This window comes from Nilaparvata lugens, chromosome 11 (assembly GCF_014356525.2).
Source record: "Nilaparvata lugens isolate BPH chromosome 11, ASM1435652v1, whole genome shotgun sequence".
NCBI classification, from domain to species: Eukaryota; Metazoa; Arthropoda; class Insecta; order Hemiptera; family Delphacidae; genus Nilaparvata; species Nilaparvata lugens.
The window spans coordinates 28,250,501-28,267,619 of record NC_052514.1 but is presented as its reverse complement, the minus strand read 5'-3'; the positions used below and the strand labels follow the sequence as shown (position 1 = coordinate 28,267,619).

Below are 17,119 nucleotides of genomic sequence, written 5' to 3'. Positions count from 1 at the left end.
TGATCTACTCTCACGCAGCTTCATGAGTTCAAGTCTGTTAAAGTATTCGGTCACATGGTCGTCACGTCTCAGGTTGAAGATAAAGCGAACACATTAACTATTTGCACGCTCCATCCTCTGCAAAAGTTGAACTGTCATGTCAAGAGTCACAATGTCACAGTAGTTGAAGATTGGGAAAATCAGAGTCTTGACCAGCATAACCTTTGTTGGAAAGGGAATGAAGTCAGAGATCATCTTCAATGTCATGATCCAAGTTATCTTCAATGACCCTGTTACAAGTCTGAGTCACGTGGCTGGTCCAGTCAAGAGTCCTTGTCATTGTCAGTCCCAAATTTTTCACGTCAGAACTGTATTCCAATTGTATGTTATTCAATGTTATGTATGGTCCGTTAGATATGTCAATTGTGTTTAAAAGTCTTGAGTAACCTATCACTATAGATTTCGATTTCGTCTCGTTAATTTCCAGTCCATTATTCTCAGTCCACTGTACCAAACGAGTCAAGTCAGCATTGACCTCATCAACTGTGACGCCAAAGTCATTTTTCTTGCAGTGTCGGTATATTTGTAAATCGTCTGCATACAGGTGATGTCTGGTCGTAAGTAGAGTGCTTGTCACGTCATTTATGTAAATGCTGAACAGTAGAGGACCCAATACCGAACCCTGAGGAACTCCTCTGTTCACTTCACGCCACCGTGAAGAGGCATCCCCAACTCTCACACACTGACACCGACCCCGAAGATAGGACCTCACCCATGCCACAGTGGAGTTGGAAAAACCTAATTTTCTGAGTTTGTAGAGTAGAGTAGGATGGAAAATACTGTCGAATGCCTTGCTAAAATCTATTAGGACTAGAACTGTTAGCTCTCTATTATCCATGGCCCTACGGATGTCGTCAGTTACTCTCAGGAGTGCAGAGGTGGTGCTATGACCGCTGCGGAACCCCGATTGAAAGTCACCAATCAATCCAGAGCCATGGACGAATGTGCTCAATTGAGAGTGAACAATAATTTCCAGAACCTTTGACAAGACGGACAATAAGCCAATAGGCCTGTAATCAGATGGAGAGAGAGGGTTAGGGATCTTGTTCAAGAGAGTTACAATGGATGACTTCCAGTCATCAGGAAAAACCGACGTTAAAAGTGAGGTATTGATTAAATGAGTGAGGAAAGGAAGGATGAGAGGAAGGATAATTTTGATAAATTTGATTGGGATACCATCTGCACCAACAGCATTACTCTTTACTCTATGAACAGATGGAAGAGATGGATAAGGGAGAGGGAGCTGATGGGAGAAAGTTAGTGGCTACCGAGAATAAGGCATAAACTGACGACTAGAAGTCACAGGAAGAGGAAGAAGAGAAGAAGGCGTAAGAAGCAGATGAAAGAGATGAAGCAGATGAAAGAGATGTAGCAGATGAAGGAGATGAAGCAGAGAGGTGATTGATAGGTAGAAAAGATGTGGATTAGAAATTAAATGTAGAGAAGGAAGGTTATTAAGGAACTTGATAAGGGAATTTAATACTGTAAAACGATGAAAAGAGAAAAACAGAAAGAATAAGAAAATGATTCAAAATAGGAGGACGTAAATTGAATAAACGAGAAAATCATAGCACTAGAAAAAATAGGGCAGAAGTGGATGGGAGGAAAGAGAGAAAAAAACTGTTGAAAAGAAAAGAATGTTAAAGAATAAAGTATATGAGGCTATTGTTGAGCCGCTGAGATCTGGGAACCGTTCCATATGTAATGGTTACCAAATTTCTTTTAGACAGCCTTTGAACCCTGGGCTTTAAAAATGATTATTAGTGTCTGTTGTGATCAAACTGTTTAGACTGAAGACAGAGCATGGAATAAATGTTGGAGTCCATAAGAATTATCCTGCTAGAGAGGTTTTGTATAGTATCAATTTATTGTTGTTGCTTATCTATATATATAGAAATGTTATGTTGGTTTGTGTACGCTTCAAAACCTCCAAAAGTACTGCACCGATTGAGTTGAAATTTTAACATGATATAAAATCCGCATCAAGGATTGTTTTTGGTCTATCAAATTTATAATCCGACTTCAGGACTCTTTCCTATGGTCCTTCAAAGTTTACATGTAATCCTTATGGGAGAAGATTTATGAGCTGGCCTCACACAGAAATAAGGACACAGCAAGGAGATATACCATTCAATTCTCCAGCAAGGTGCATTCAACTATATCTAAAAAATGCAAACTGCTGTACAACTAGCACATAGGAAGTCCATATTGAGATATAAAATACTGATTGATGGATAATTTTCATAAAAATAAAGTGCATCAGATTAAGCAAAGACTAAGCACACCTGAGGAGGCGCGGCTTGGTGATACAAAGTGTTGATCTTATGGAGATTACCTTATCACACTGTTACATGCCATGTCCGAATCAGTGAGTGTGAGTTCTTCCATTCAAAAAAATAAGCAAGAAGCACCTGGATGCAAAATACCGCATCGCGACTCCTCAGGTGTGCATCCAGCTAAAGTTTGTCATGAGATGCATTAACTGTTTGGCGGTACGAAATTCGCCGGGCCAGCTAGTCTTCTATATATATATATAAAAGCGAGATGGCACTCACTCACTGACTGAATGACTGACTCACTCACTCGCAGAACTAAAAATCTACCGGACCAAAAACGTTCAAATTTGGTAGGTATGTTCAGTTGGCCCTTTAGAGGCGCACTAAGAAATCTTTTGGCAATATTTTAACTCCAAGGGTGGTTTTTAAGGCTTTAAAGTTCGTCTTTTCGCATGTATATTCTTCTTATTCTCTTAATTATAATTGAAAAATGTCCATACCATATGTTAATATAGAACTATAATCTAGAGAGAGTACCTCTTCGAAACAGTTGTTAACTGGTAACCAAATCAATAATTTTGTCAGGTTGGCATTAAGTTAAGTTGACTTTGTTAGGTTGGGACCAAGTTGACGATTGAAATGCATTTATGGCGGAAAAATTGATTGGGCACTGCTACCTCAATCAGAGCTATTGCTGGGAATATTATATTACTAGCCGTCAGGCTCGCTTCGATCGCCATATCCGTTTAGCCAGACGTTTAGTCTGGACCCCCGACTGGATCGTCCTAGCATATGATAAAAATGCTCAAATGAAAAATGCAGGCGAGCCTGCTGATCTCATTCTTGGACGATCCAGTCGGGGGCCCAGGGGGCGGAGCCCCCTAGCTAGACGGATATGGCGAGCGAAGCGAGCCTGACGGCTGTTTGCTTTATATTATCATCTGTCTTATTTTTTTCAAAATAATACAGTTTCCTTGTTCGATTCCCATTTAGATGATTCAATATTACTCTTGGCTACAATCTTATAATCAATTAGAATTTCTTAATATTTTGTACAGCAAATGTACTGAGTAATTGTACTATCGTATTAAATTGGCGTTTTGGTATGTGAATTTTCAAGTGTTATGAAACTAAAAACAATAAGATGTATGAATCAGAACAATGTTGAATCAAAAGCTATCTTACAATATGCAGGTTGAATGAAGAGTTATGGAAAATTAAGAAGAGGCGGAGAAAGGATGAAACGGATGAGAAACGAAATAAGAGAAAATTATGAGATGGAGGAGTAAAAAAAGAGAGTCGAACATGTCATTCATGGATGACTAATAAAAGAAATTAAACTATTTTATGGAGTGGAAGAAGAAAAGTAAGAGATTAGAACATATTCACAGAAATGTACAGAAGACGGTGAACTAAAGACGATGGACGCAGGAGAATTTATGAAAAATTCAATTGAAATAATGTGAGAAGATAGAAAACTGGGCTAGATATCGGAGATGCGATTCAGATCCCTTTATTCATGTGTTTAACAGAACAAAATTCAACCTCCGTTCTAGTGTTAATTACCAGTAAGAGTAAAATAACATGATGGATCATACAGACTGAAGGATTTAACAATAATATTGAGTGAAGAAAAATGATTAAACATACGAAAATTGAGGTATTACTCTGATGTTTCCACATGAATCGGTGAAGTTTGGACCTTCAGATGTTCATTCTCAGAAAGGGCGATGGGAGAAGAATGAGATTACAGTAGAAGAGGATCGAAAATATGGGAGCGGCATCAGGAGTGGTGCTGAAGTAAAAATTGCAGAAAAAGATGAATGTAGGGAAAACTCGACAGAGTACGAAAAAATATGGCTGAAGGGAATGTAATGAGATGCTACGTAGAAGGAAAACCCTGGATGAGAAAGTTTGATATGAAAAAGATTCTGATGCCCCTTGAATAACACAGTAAGAAATCAATACCATATTTAATGATGCTCCCTAGCATGTCAGGAGAATGTGCAATTTGAATGGGAAAATCGATATTATCCATCTGCCTTTATTCGTAATGCTTTCTTGGCCTTACTCTTTTTCTCACTTACTCTCATTGGTGAAGTCAGTTCCTTCGTATATTCCCCTAGGAGCATTAGGATGGCGAAGAGCAAGCTTGACAAGAAAATACGGCGATATTATGAACTTGGTATGAAGGCTACGCAGTTTACTCATGCAATGTGAAACCGTCTCGAGAGAAAATGTGGGTCATGATTAGCTTCATTTAGTGAAGGTCAGAAAAGTACGGCACTTCCCTAGGGATAAGGATGGATTCAGATATTGGTTTTTTGATGGCATGAGCACTCCAGTCTAGATTACTTGAGTAACTCTGAGATGAGACAGCTTAGCAAAGACAGGAAACTGTTGGATGGATTGATTGGTTCTATTGACCATGGCTTTTGAAATGTATAAGTAGGCTGAGTAGGCTAAGTATATGATGAGCCTTGATCATCTTTTGAGCCATCCCCACGTAGTCATTGTGTTTATTTGGAAGATTTCCTTCTTCATATGATCATATTCTCAACTGAATCAGAATATTAGTATGATATAATATCAATTATGAAGTACAAAATGATCATCTAGTAGGTTCGAAGATAGAGGAAGATTGTTATGGTTCAATTTATTCCGTTCAATTTTTTTTTTTTTTAATAATGATGACATTAAGGCAAATGACTAGAGAATATCGAAATTTATAAGAAATAATCCCTCTTGAACAGTCTGCAATGATCTGTGATTGGTAATTACTAGTGAATAACTAGATTAAAGATATTTGTAATGAGTATTGTAAAATTTTGGACAACATTTCGAAATTCTTGAAAACATTTTTTTAATCGTTGTTACGTTGAGCCAACCTCTTAGAATATGTGATTCATTAGTTTAAAAATTGATTCCTGGTGGCTCGGAACCCACCTAAAACTGAACTCAAGCCTAGAGCTCATGTGGGCATCACCCTCAGCAAAACATCTTTGACAGACTCCAATGTTCCTATGAACGGCTATGGAAATCCAAATAATCATTATATCTCAGTCTCTGCGTTATTTGAATGTCATTTTTCAAATGATAAATTTTCTTCAAATATTTTCGATATGGTTTGTCAATACTTCACCTTCTAATTATACAGTGAGGGACATATTATATGCATCATCTCGGTTCAAATGGTGATAAATCAGTTGTTGGCTAAAACCCGGTTAATTCAAATGATTTGTTATAAGACACACATTATAATAAATTTAACCATTCCTCGATGTAAACTAAGATTAGTGTTAGATGGTGATCGGCTAGTAATGAGTAGTTAAATTTTGATAAGCTCAGGCATCTATCATTATTAGGTAAGTCATCAGGAGTTTAAAAGAACATAAATTATCATAAATAAAATATATGAATTCAGGGCTACCTATTTTTATTTAAAACCTGAAGATGGTGTGGATTACTGTAAATTTATAGTTGTTATAATTTGTATTTTTGATCTATTAATTTCAATAAAAGGGTATAAAAGGGTGCTATAATTCTATTTTATATATAAAAAAACTAAAATAGTGCGTTTGTTCCCCGACCAACTTCATGAAGGAACATAATAATATCGTATGTTTGTGTTATGTAGAGAGATGAATAGAGGAGTGGAGTTTAGAATCATATATGTTTCACATGTGAATCACGTTTTGCATTTGAAACAAGTTTTCTCTGCTAGTAAAACACAAGTTTGAGAGGAGCAACTATCATTCATAATAAATATGACAGCTGGAGAAAGTTCGCTAACCATTGTCAGAGATCTTCGTAAGTGTTTTCGAGCCTCTGACAGCAGACTATTAATAATTTGCATAGCCGAGAGCCGAACAAGCTCAAGAGGCGATCTGATTATCATTTGAGGCTAGAAGGTCAATAAGGTTTCGGCCTACGGACATCATCCAACAGGAATAGGCTTCAGTATGGATTAGAGAGGCCACCAGAGTCAAAGAGCTCTCCGGAGAGATTTGTCGAGCAAAGGACTTCTCTCCTTCTACTTCTGCTACTCCTACAGGTCCTCCTAATATTCCTTTCTTCCATCTTCCCATTTTGACCTCCTCCTTCTACACCTCCTTCGTTCTCTTCTCCTCATGATTCTCTCTCAACTGATTAGCCGTATTCTCCTCCTCATCCACCTCCTCCTCCTCATCCTCCTCCTGCTTCTTCTCTTCCTCCTCCTCCTTATTTTCCTGTTCCTCCGCCCGGTTGTGTGTTAATGGGAAAAATATTATTTTATATCCTTTTCAGAGAATCTACAATTATTTGTTGAAACACCGCTGATTTATGAAGTTAATCACTATATTATATCATCGTTATTCCAATTGCATTCAATCTTTATTCTCATCAATTAATTTTTAATACTTTGTAATATTCATTGAATAATTAGCATTACCGTCATGTTAAGTGAATTAGTGTATAAACCAGTAAATATTGTAACATACATAAATAAAGAACTCTAATCTGAAATCTAAATCCTCCTCCTTCTCCTCCTCCTCCTCCTTCTCTAACCACTACTTCCTCTCCTACTCCTCCAGCAACTCTTCCTTCTTCTTCTCTTTACTTCTCATCCTGATGACATTCCTATCCCTCCTCATGAATATAAAATGAAATATCGTTCTTATCATCATCCGCCTTCCTCCTCCTACTCTTCTATCTTTCACTTCTCCTTGGATTCTACTTCTCCTTCTCCTCCTACTCATTCTCTTCTCCTTCCAATCATACTCCTCATTTTTACTTCAACTCTTTCTCTGCTCCTTCTCGCTCTACCAGCTTCTCATTTCATCCTTCTTATCTCTTCACCTCATTCACCTCTTCATTCTTATCAAAATTCTAACATTCTTCTCACTCCTTATTTTTCTCGTTGTTTGGTCCCAACATTTCTCCTTCTTTCTGTCCCTCTTCCTATTCGTTCTACATCTTTCTTTTCCTCTACTTCATCTTATCTTCCTTGACCTTCATCTCCAACTCCTAGTCCTCCATCATTACCACCTTTCACTTCATTACCTTCAACTCAAGATTATCATCTACCTTCTCCATGTTTTTCTTCGTCTCATCACTTACTATTACTACCTTCTCTACTCTACTTTCACTGCTCTTCTCCCTGTAACTCCTCCTCCTCCTTTTCCTCATCCTTATCCTCCTTATATCCTATTCTCCTCTACTACCTTTATATTCTCTTTCTAATCCTCTTCTTTTGTCACTCATCCTCCTCATTTTCATCCCCTCCTCATTCACCCGCTACTGAGAATCCACAGTTGCTGTTAGCGTTGGATTGGTGCGTTTGTAGCCCGAAGCGAATTACTTTGGAGAGTGGTTTTCGCCTTTTTGAATTGGATTCGGCATCAAAGGCATGGATGGCATCATGTGGTCTGTACGTGAACCTTGCAGATACCCGGACTCCTTTCGTGACTCCCATGTTCACGACCTTATTGAGGGATTTTTGTGCGTGGTGGAAATCTCTTTCAATTCAGAATTCAAAGTATTCACTGTGAAAAATTGTCCACAGAGAGGAATTGTATCATTGCAACTCTAAATTCAAATTCTCCACCTAATAAATTCTCTCTATCAATGTCATTGGAAGATTTGATTATCAAATTCATTATTACTGAGGTTAAAACTGGGGCCAGAATCAAATACTTCACCTTACTTCTTGAATGGCATTTGCCAATACAATAAATTGTAATTAATTCCATAACAAGATTTAGGGCCTTTTGCACAATCAAAGCTTAAACTGAATTCAATCAGCTGGTGAGACTATACATGAAACATTGTAACGAACGAGACTTGATATGGATTTAATCCAGTTTAAAATGGAATTTAGTTTAAACTGATACTGTGCAAAAGGCCCTCAATCAGTCAATTTATTATTGAGGTACAACTTGAGCCTGAATCGAAGTTGACCGAAGTCATATTGCACGTTGCCTCTTGAGGGCTATTTGCACAGTGCAAATTCGATTGTAATCAGAATACCTGTTGTTTTGTCTCATAAAATATTGATATTGTCAATAATATGATCTATTATAATGAATGGAACAAGAGTGTTCATCCATAACCATTGAAATTAAATTTGGGCTAGAATTTTCCAACCGATCCTGAGTTACTCATCAGAAAATGAGTGTTACAGGGTTTCAAATTAAAAAATATTTTTCGGATTCCTGGCCAGGAATCACCTATGAAAAGGCTATACCAGTAACCGACTATTTTTATGGCAAACATGGATGAGTTTCATTAAGGGCATAGACACACACATCGAATTCTGTTCGTACGATATTTGCCGTCCGTATGAATTCTATCAGATTAAACGGAACTTGACAGACATCATCTGTTTGAAATCACCTGTTTAATCTAATAGAATTTATAAGGACGGCAAAAAACCGTAAGAACAAAAATCGATGTGTGTGTGCCGGGCTTTACCATCATGTTTCTTGATGGAAATTCAATTGATGAAATAAACTTGGAAAGACTGTTGTTTAGTGACTGTTATCACTGTTTCTGATTAGATTCTAATTTACTAACATAAATCAAAATATATAATACCAAATCAAATCAATTTATGAAGAATACTTATGATATCAATAGAATCAAGATTTGCAAAGACTTGATTAGACATTATTCTAAATCAATCCTTCAGCATAATTAAATTAATACCTAAAATCCTAGAAATTTCCATATTTTTCAACTATTGAATTCGAAATCATCAATCTTGAATATGTGGCAATGAAATACTGCAATATACACAATTATTAAAATAAACTGAATTCATTCAAAGCTTCTAGAAAACAGTATGAGTTTCAGATACAGTATGAAACTACAATATGATTACACAGTGAATTAATATCACGTTCGTTATGGTTTCTACTGGAATCAACTCCGCAAATACCGTCCTGAAACTCAGAGATTTGCAACGAGAATAAGCTGATAAAACGTGGAAAGTTTATTAGCAAGGAAATTAACAGCGAACTGCTGGAATTCAAGGAAATTAACAGCGAACTGCTGGAATTCAAGGAAATTAACTGATAAAACGACGAACGCTGATACGCTTCCATTAAATTCAGCAACTTTTATTGCCTTATCAGGAGGAGAGCATTCACCCTTCTTTCTTCCCTCGAGTTGCAAATAAATGTGGTTTTTATTCCGTCTCTTTTATAACTAACTCAGTTTTGAATGCTCTTTTGACGAGATGACATTTTCCCCATTACTGAGTTATCCAACCGTACTTAGAATCGATTCCAACCTGCAAGATGAATCTACTGATGGAATTTGTCTTAGAAAAGGAACCATCCATACAGAGCCTTCCTTAGACTGACCTCAGATGTCAGTCACAAATTTTGTGCAAAAAGATACTTGAAAAATGGAGTTATATCATTTTGACTCTCAGTCGTCTCAATATATTGAGTCGCCTCAATACTTTTTATGAGATAATCATGCTCATATTCATTCATGAAATCGGAATTGAAATACAAATGGAATCACATTTATATAATCTTCATAACACCAAGACTTCCAAAGTAATTTATAACCTCAAAACAAATCATGTTCATCATTCAAGTCTGTTTACTAACAATATTTTTTTCATCTATAAAATATCGAAGAATTTTTGAAAATTTAAAAAGAAATGAAAATTTAGCCTATCTCCACCCTTCAGATACTCCTTATTTTCCCATGACCTACCTAGAGATGACCTACCTATACATGGCTCATATCAGAATGGCCTGATAAAGGCCTTGATGAGTTGATTGTCAATTTTGAGCTCCCAATAAATCGAATATTATACACGAGGGTCTATCATCCAATAAAAAATTGATATACTATGATGTCACAAATAATAAATACCGTTGAACTGTTATTCAGGGTGACCAGAATGGATTATTAATCAATTATCTGTTTCAATTTATCTATTTCTAAAATATTAATTGAATATCTTGGGTCTTCCATTCCAATAACGTATCGTTACACTATGATGTGACGAATAATAAATACTGTTGAATTATTATTCAAAACTAATCAATAGATCATAATCTACCACTGCAAATTGTCTCTAGAGGACAATCCACCCAAAACTATCCCGCAGCATAATAATCCTCCACGGAATCTATGCTGTATAAATTCTCCAATAATAGATAAATTATTCTCTAATACAAATTTGCAACACTGAATAAGTCATTGTATCCCCGAATTGTTCAATCAGCCCCAACCCATCCCGCAGAACCAAATACTGATAAAGTCAGACTCACTTTAATCTGACAGCATTGTCTTATAGATTTTAGCAAAGCTTTCGATTCAACCAATGTTGACAGTTCAAAATAGAAGCCATGGAATGTGGGATGGTGTGGGATTATTAGAACGCACGTACGCACCTACACACAAGGCGAGCCGTAATACAATGTTATTGTTGTATTTAGCACCAGAGAGTTGGGTCTCTTATCTCGTAGCACTGTTTACCTTCCATAGAGTACACAAGGGCCTAATTAATGTTCCGCTGTAAAGTGTTTCCCGCACGGTTCAACCACTCGTATTGGCTATTCGAATGGCACTACTTGATCGATAAATGAACCCAATGTTGTTCCATAACCTTTAAAAGCCCTCAAACAGCAGAGGACAACCGTGTCAGTATTCCTCTGGCTCACCACCATCGCTTTCCATTGAACCATTACTGACAGTAAAAAACGAATCCCACTGTAGTACCTTTTTCATTCGGGTTTCACTTTCCGCCCATTTTATTGCTCGGCCCAGTTTCTTTTATGAGCCCTCTTATCACATTTCAACCCAATGTGAAGGGATGTAACCTGTTTTGATATTTATGCTACCATATAGGATTAAAAGCATTGGATACCAGGGATTCATCTGTCCAATTGGGTATACCTGGAGGATTCCAGTCTGTTACATTATGAGTAGAAATGTTTCCACATAATTTTCTAGATCAAGTTATTTCTATCTATTTGTCAAAATTTTCCATTGACATATTATTATGACTTGTGAACTGATAGGAGATATGTCTAAAAAAGTACAGGATTATTGATTCCTAGTAGATAACCCGAGCTCCGCAAGGGTCCAATTAGAAACTTGACAAACTGAATACTTGACGTAAAGAAATCTTGAAGAATTGAAAATAGGCCTTTAACCATCATCGGTTAGTTAAGAATCTATATGCAAAATTTCAAGTAGTTGAGACGTGATAATGCCATTCGTGAATTTCCTAGCACGTACGTATAGGCTAGTTTTTTACTTTATTATAATATACTAGCAGAGCAACCGTGCTTCGCCACGGGAATTGAAAGATAAGATTTTTTTTGTGAACCATTTATAATCTAAGTTCAACCAAAATTATTGTTATAATCGTTTTTGAGATTAGGCTACAACTTGGCATGAAAGCTATTTAGTCAAATCATTCGATTAATCTGACATTTCTCGGGTAAAGCCCATCCAAAATCACAAGTTTCGCAGTACTGTGTTGGTGATGTTGTGTTTCTTGTTGGTGATGTTGTGTTTCTTTTTGGTGAAGTTGTGTTTCTTGTTGGTGATGTTGTGTTTCTTGTTGGTGATGTTGTGTCAGTGAGTCAGTGAGATAAGAATTTTATAAGTATAGATAGATTTCTATTTCTCTAAAAATATCACTTTCATAATAATAACTATTGATATTATCAGTGGGAATGTTGTTAACTGTACATTATGATGATCCCAGATGGGTGTTATTTTTCCATCAAAACTCTCCTCAAAAATGTCTCTGCATCCCGTCCATTTACATCAACGTGCAAAAGCATTTCAATCCCCCTCAATTATTTTTCATTCATATTCCAAGTCCAATTTCTCTTCCTCATCATCACTTCATCTCTCTTTCAACACTCTGCTTCACAACTCACTCATGATTGCCTCATCTATTTTCATATATTTTGATCTTCCTCACCTTTGAACCTATCCATTCTCATTCTGCGTTCTTTTCTCTTCCCAAACTGAAGCATTTCTTCTTTCATTTCAAACTGAAGCATTTCTCCTCTCTTTCCAAACTGAAGCATTTCTTCTTTCATTACAAACTGAAGCATTTCTCTTCTCTTTCCAAACTGAAGCATTTCTTCTCTCTTTCCAAACTGAAGCATTTCATTTCCTCTTAAACTCTCAAAGTACTCTTCATCATGATCATCAATTTCATTTTCAAACTCATTCTTTCCTATTCACTCTTTTCCGAACATATTTTTGTACTTTTTCCTTTCACCATATATAGTTTTATAATTATTATTTTTCACTCTTTGAACCCCTACATTCTGTTCAGTTATATTGTCTGGAATGTTTCATATTCTTTCGCATGTATCGCATGTATTCCTTGATTGTTTCCTTGTCTGTTCGTTAAACGGAGTGCATCACCAGGATCAGACATTTCTCGTCTTGTCAATCAATGTTCAGTCAGTTCTCACACTTAATTATTAAGCTTATTTATTAATGGACAGAATGGATTGCATTGATTTGTATCGATCACGTATGATATGAAAGTCAGAAGTGAAGGATAATGATATTCTCTCTTCCTGTCTCTCTTTCCCGCTCAATACTTCCCCCTTTCACTCAATCCCACTTGATTTCACGCTTTTGATAAATCCATCATGATTCAATATACAAGCCAAAATCAGTAATTATTGTGATCTGCATAAATAAAATAATCCAATCTCGCTTTAACAATCACATTTTATATTCTTAACTCTCTCTCATTAACCTTCTCTCTCTCTCCTTCATTTACTTTCACTTTCCAACCCGTTGTATATTGTAAACTTCATATTTTTGCTCACCATCACATTGGCTACATTCATACTTTCCTCGAACTTGTGCGATATGCATTTCCTGCTAGAGTTCCCTGAATTTTCTTACTGTTCCACTAACATTTTACTTCTCTCTCTTACTTCTTATTCCACCAATATTGCTCTCTTCATCTAGCCCTTCTCTGCTCATCGTCCACTTGACAGAATAATGCATTCAAGCACATATTGACATAGCCGAGTTTTGATAAAGATGAGAGAGTATAGTTCCCTGTTTGATTGTACATGTAGACAGAGACACAAGCATGGTTAACCACAGACAGATTCTATGCTTCCGGCTATGAGGATGATGATTATGATGAGGAAGAGTGACAGAGAGAAGAGCAAGAAGGAGAAGAAGGAAGGAGAAGAATGATGAGAAGAAGGAATGTGGAGAGGGAGAAGAATATAAGGTAGAATAGAATCGCTGCCTTAATTAGTTTTTGGAAAGGAGAGAAAGGGAGCAGCAAAGAAAAGAGGAAAAGGGATGGAAAGAGGAGGGAGAGAGAGAGATTGGGAGAGAGAGAGAGAAAGAGAGAGAGAGAAAGAGAGAAAGAGAGAAAGAGAGAGAGAGAGAAAGAGCTTCGGATGAGTGAAATGGAAAGGGGGAGAACTAGAATATAAGGAAGACGAAAAAGCAGAGGAAGAGGTTGAGTGAGGAGAAAAAGGGTAAAAGAGAAGGAAGAGAAGGAGGAAGCGTACAAGAAGAAGGCGGAAGAGAAATGGAGCGAGCAGGAGAAACAGAAAAAACCGGATAGTGGCGGAGGAGTTGATGAAGTTTGTGGGAAGAATTGGAGAAGAAGAGGAAGAGATTGAGAGGGAGGGGATGATGAAGAAGGAAAAGATGTATGGGGGAAAAGGATAAGTAGTCGGTAGATGATAAGGAGGAATTGAATGAAGAGGAGGAGGAGTTGTAGAGGGAGGAGAAGAATAAGAGGAGAAGGAGTTGTAGAGGGAGGAGAAGAAGAAGAGGAGAACTTTGATGAAGGGGAATATGGATGATGAAGAGGAATATTGCGGAAAGAGTAGGAGGAGGAAACGAATACGCAGAGGAGAGCAAAGTGAGGAGGAATGAGGTAATGGTGGAGTGTTGGAGGAATGTGGAGGAGAGGATTGGAGACCGCGAGGATAATGATGAAGGGGATGAGAATTAGGTGAGAGGAGTAGGAAGGTGGTAGGGGAAGTGGAGGTTGATGGAACTGAAAGAGGATTGAGGAGCTTAAAGAGGAGAGGGGATGTTTTGAGCAGCCGCTTTATAATTGCCACTTCATGTCATGTATAATGACATTACCCCTCCGGGTTTGCACACACCAGTCCATACCAAAACAGCCCTTAACCGCGACAATTCTCTCCCCCCCTCTCCACGATTCATACAACCCTCACCCCCCCCCTCAAACCACCAACTTTGACCCGTCTGTCACCAAAACCGACGAATTTACATTTCTCCCACCACTAATCCCCACCAAAAAAAGAAAACCATGGAAAAAGAGATAGTTGGATTATGTGGAACAACGGGATGGACTCTCAAAAAGAAGATTCAACGGCTTGAATATTTAATCTGCTTTTTCACCATATTTTTCCTCGCCTTGCGTTGTTACCAGCATGTCATTGATGAAATAATATTAAATGAAAAAGACTAAGAAATTGTCAAATTGGTTGACAATTTCTTAGTCTTTTTCATTCAATATGAATAATTACCACAATATCAACTTCTCAACTACTCAAAAAAAAAATTTTTTTAACTACAAATTCACAAGTACTGCTGAGGATCTATTTTACAATGTTTCATTATAGTCAGGGCCGGGTTAATTTCGTTGTAAGTTGATGATTATTGTTTCGACATTAACTGGTGGTTGAATGTAAATCGATCAATGCTGTTTACTTGTAATGAATTCTACAAGTTTAATATTTAAAACCTGATCATTGATTATTTCTAATTGTAATTTGACCTACAAATAATAATTACAAATATAGACCTCCAAGTTTTCAAGTACTATCACGGAGTTCGTGTATTGATTTTTGGAATCATTGTTGTGATCATTTGACGAGAATAGTTGTCTAGATAGTGATGAATGATTGATTTCAAATTCATCCATGATGTTGACCTTGAAAAACCCTTCATGTATAGGCTTTTAATTGAAACTTGCTTGTGAATATAGCCTGAACATTTTCGCTGTGTCTACAAAAAACTTGTGAAGGGGTGAATGGAGGGAAAATTGTTTTGCTCTAGAATTTAATCGGAAAAGTCAGATGAACTACCTCCAAACTCAATAAACAAGGATAGTTCCCTAAAAAGAGTTGGAAACGAGATTCTACCCAAGGTGGAAACTAAAGAAGAACTCCTTCAGTTGAGACGAATAATTTCCTCCAAGAGGAGAGGAACTTCAGGAGTTTTTCCAACTTGAACTTTCAGTCAGTGATGGTAATGGAGAAAATCTCCTGTTAACAAAAACACGCTTTCAGAACTGGATAAAAAGCTGATAGAGTGAACTTGGATTGAAATTTGGAGATCAGAAGCCTGGTCATGAAACTTTTACATGAGAATCTCCAATAAATCCACTGCAGTACTATCATAGAGTTCGTGTTTGCAGTAAAACCAGCTATGCCTTCATCATAAGAACTCTACTAACGTAGAAGTCTCATGGAAGAGGCAGTAATTTCTACATTCTTCCATGAAACGTTAGTAGACTCGTGAATAAATGAATCATCGAATTGGAATTTCGTTTGAAAATGAACCAACTTTCTCGAGTTTTATTAGAGTTTTGGTTGAATCATTTGAGCTGAGTATTGCTTTTGCTCATAATTTCAATATCGTTATTTCATTCATAGACTTTAAACAGAGAACTCTATAAAGTTTTCATCCTAATTAGAAGTTTTGATGATACAGTTATCTCTTATAAGTGTGAGACTTATCTGGACGAGTTTGAAGACACTGGGCCTCATTTTCAGCGTATCCATCATTCCTCAACTTCACTAAATAATCAAAAACATGTATAAAGATACTTCCTTCAGAGGAGGCCCAGTTCCTTGAAACGCATTCAAATTTAACATGGAAGTTCAAAATTACTGTAATGTTGAGAGTATGAATCCTAATATCATTTGGATTATAGATCAATATATTTATTTATCTATTCATATATTATTTCCATAAGAGAGGACTGACCGGAAGAGAAAACTAGGATACAAGGATACTCCTTGTACTATTTCTCTCTCGAATTTAGATTAAATTTTGAAAGATCAATTATTAGATTATTGATAAGAATGAAAACTTAAGAAGGATCCAAATTTATCGATTCGATCACACTCACAACAGAAAGAGTGACAGCACTACTGTAATTGAATCTAAATGTAAATGAGGATGCGTGTCAAGGCACTCATAACGTTTCAATTCCAAATGAAACTCACAAATGTCACAATCAAGGTACTCCCTCATCGCTACCTCCCTACCGCTCTGCATGCTGAAGATGGGGTCCAGTAGATTGAAATGTAATTCATGTTTTCGTTCTTTGTGTTCATTATCTAGCATAATCAAAACATTTCTGACAATACTCACATATTGTCATTCGAAGACCTTAGTCTACCTCTTCAACTACCTTTCCACCTTTAAAATATAATCAAACAGAACATTTTGGGTTATGTTTATTTAATTTTATAAGCATGATGAACCGAAATCCAGAAGAACAGGGACCCTCCCTATTGAAATTCATCCGGACTCGTGTGAGTAATATAGTTTTGAAGAAGTAAAATAAGCTACTTAGGCTGGCCACAGTCTTGATAAACATGTGTGTATGTGCATGTTTACCATGCACATCATGCATGACTCGTCAACAGCGAGAGGCTTCTGACATGAAATAAACATCCTATAACAATAATAATAAACCACTGGAAAATGTAAATTATAGTAATACAAAAATGGTTCAATCTCAGAGTAGTGAAGGAAAAATAAACATAAAAATCGAAGATATACAAATCCTCACCTCAGAA

General features: G+C 36.7%; 1 protein-coding gene across 1 annotated transcript in view; it reads left to right on the top strand.

Moving 5' to 3' along the window:
• The window catches only part of LOC111049092 (transmembrane protein 151A), a 119,145-nt gene that overhangs the window by 78,948 nt on the left and 23,078 nt on the right, over positions 1–17,119 (top strand). The window lies entirely within an intron of this gene.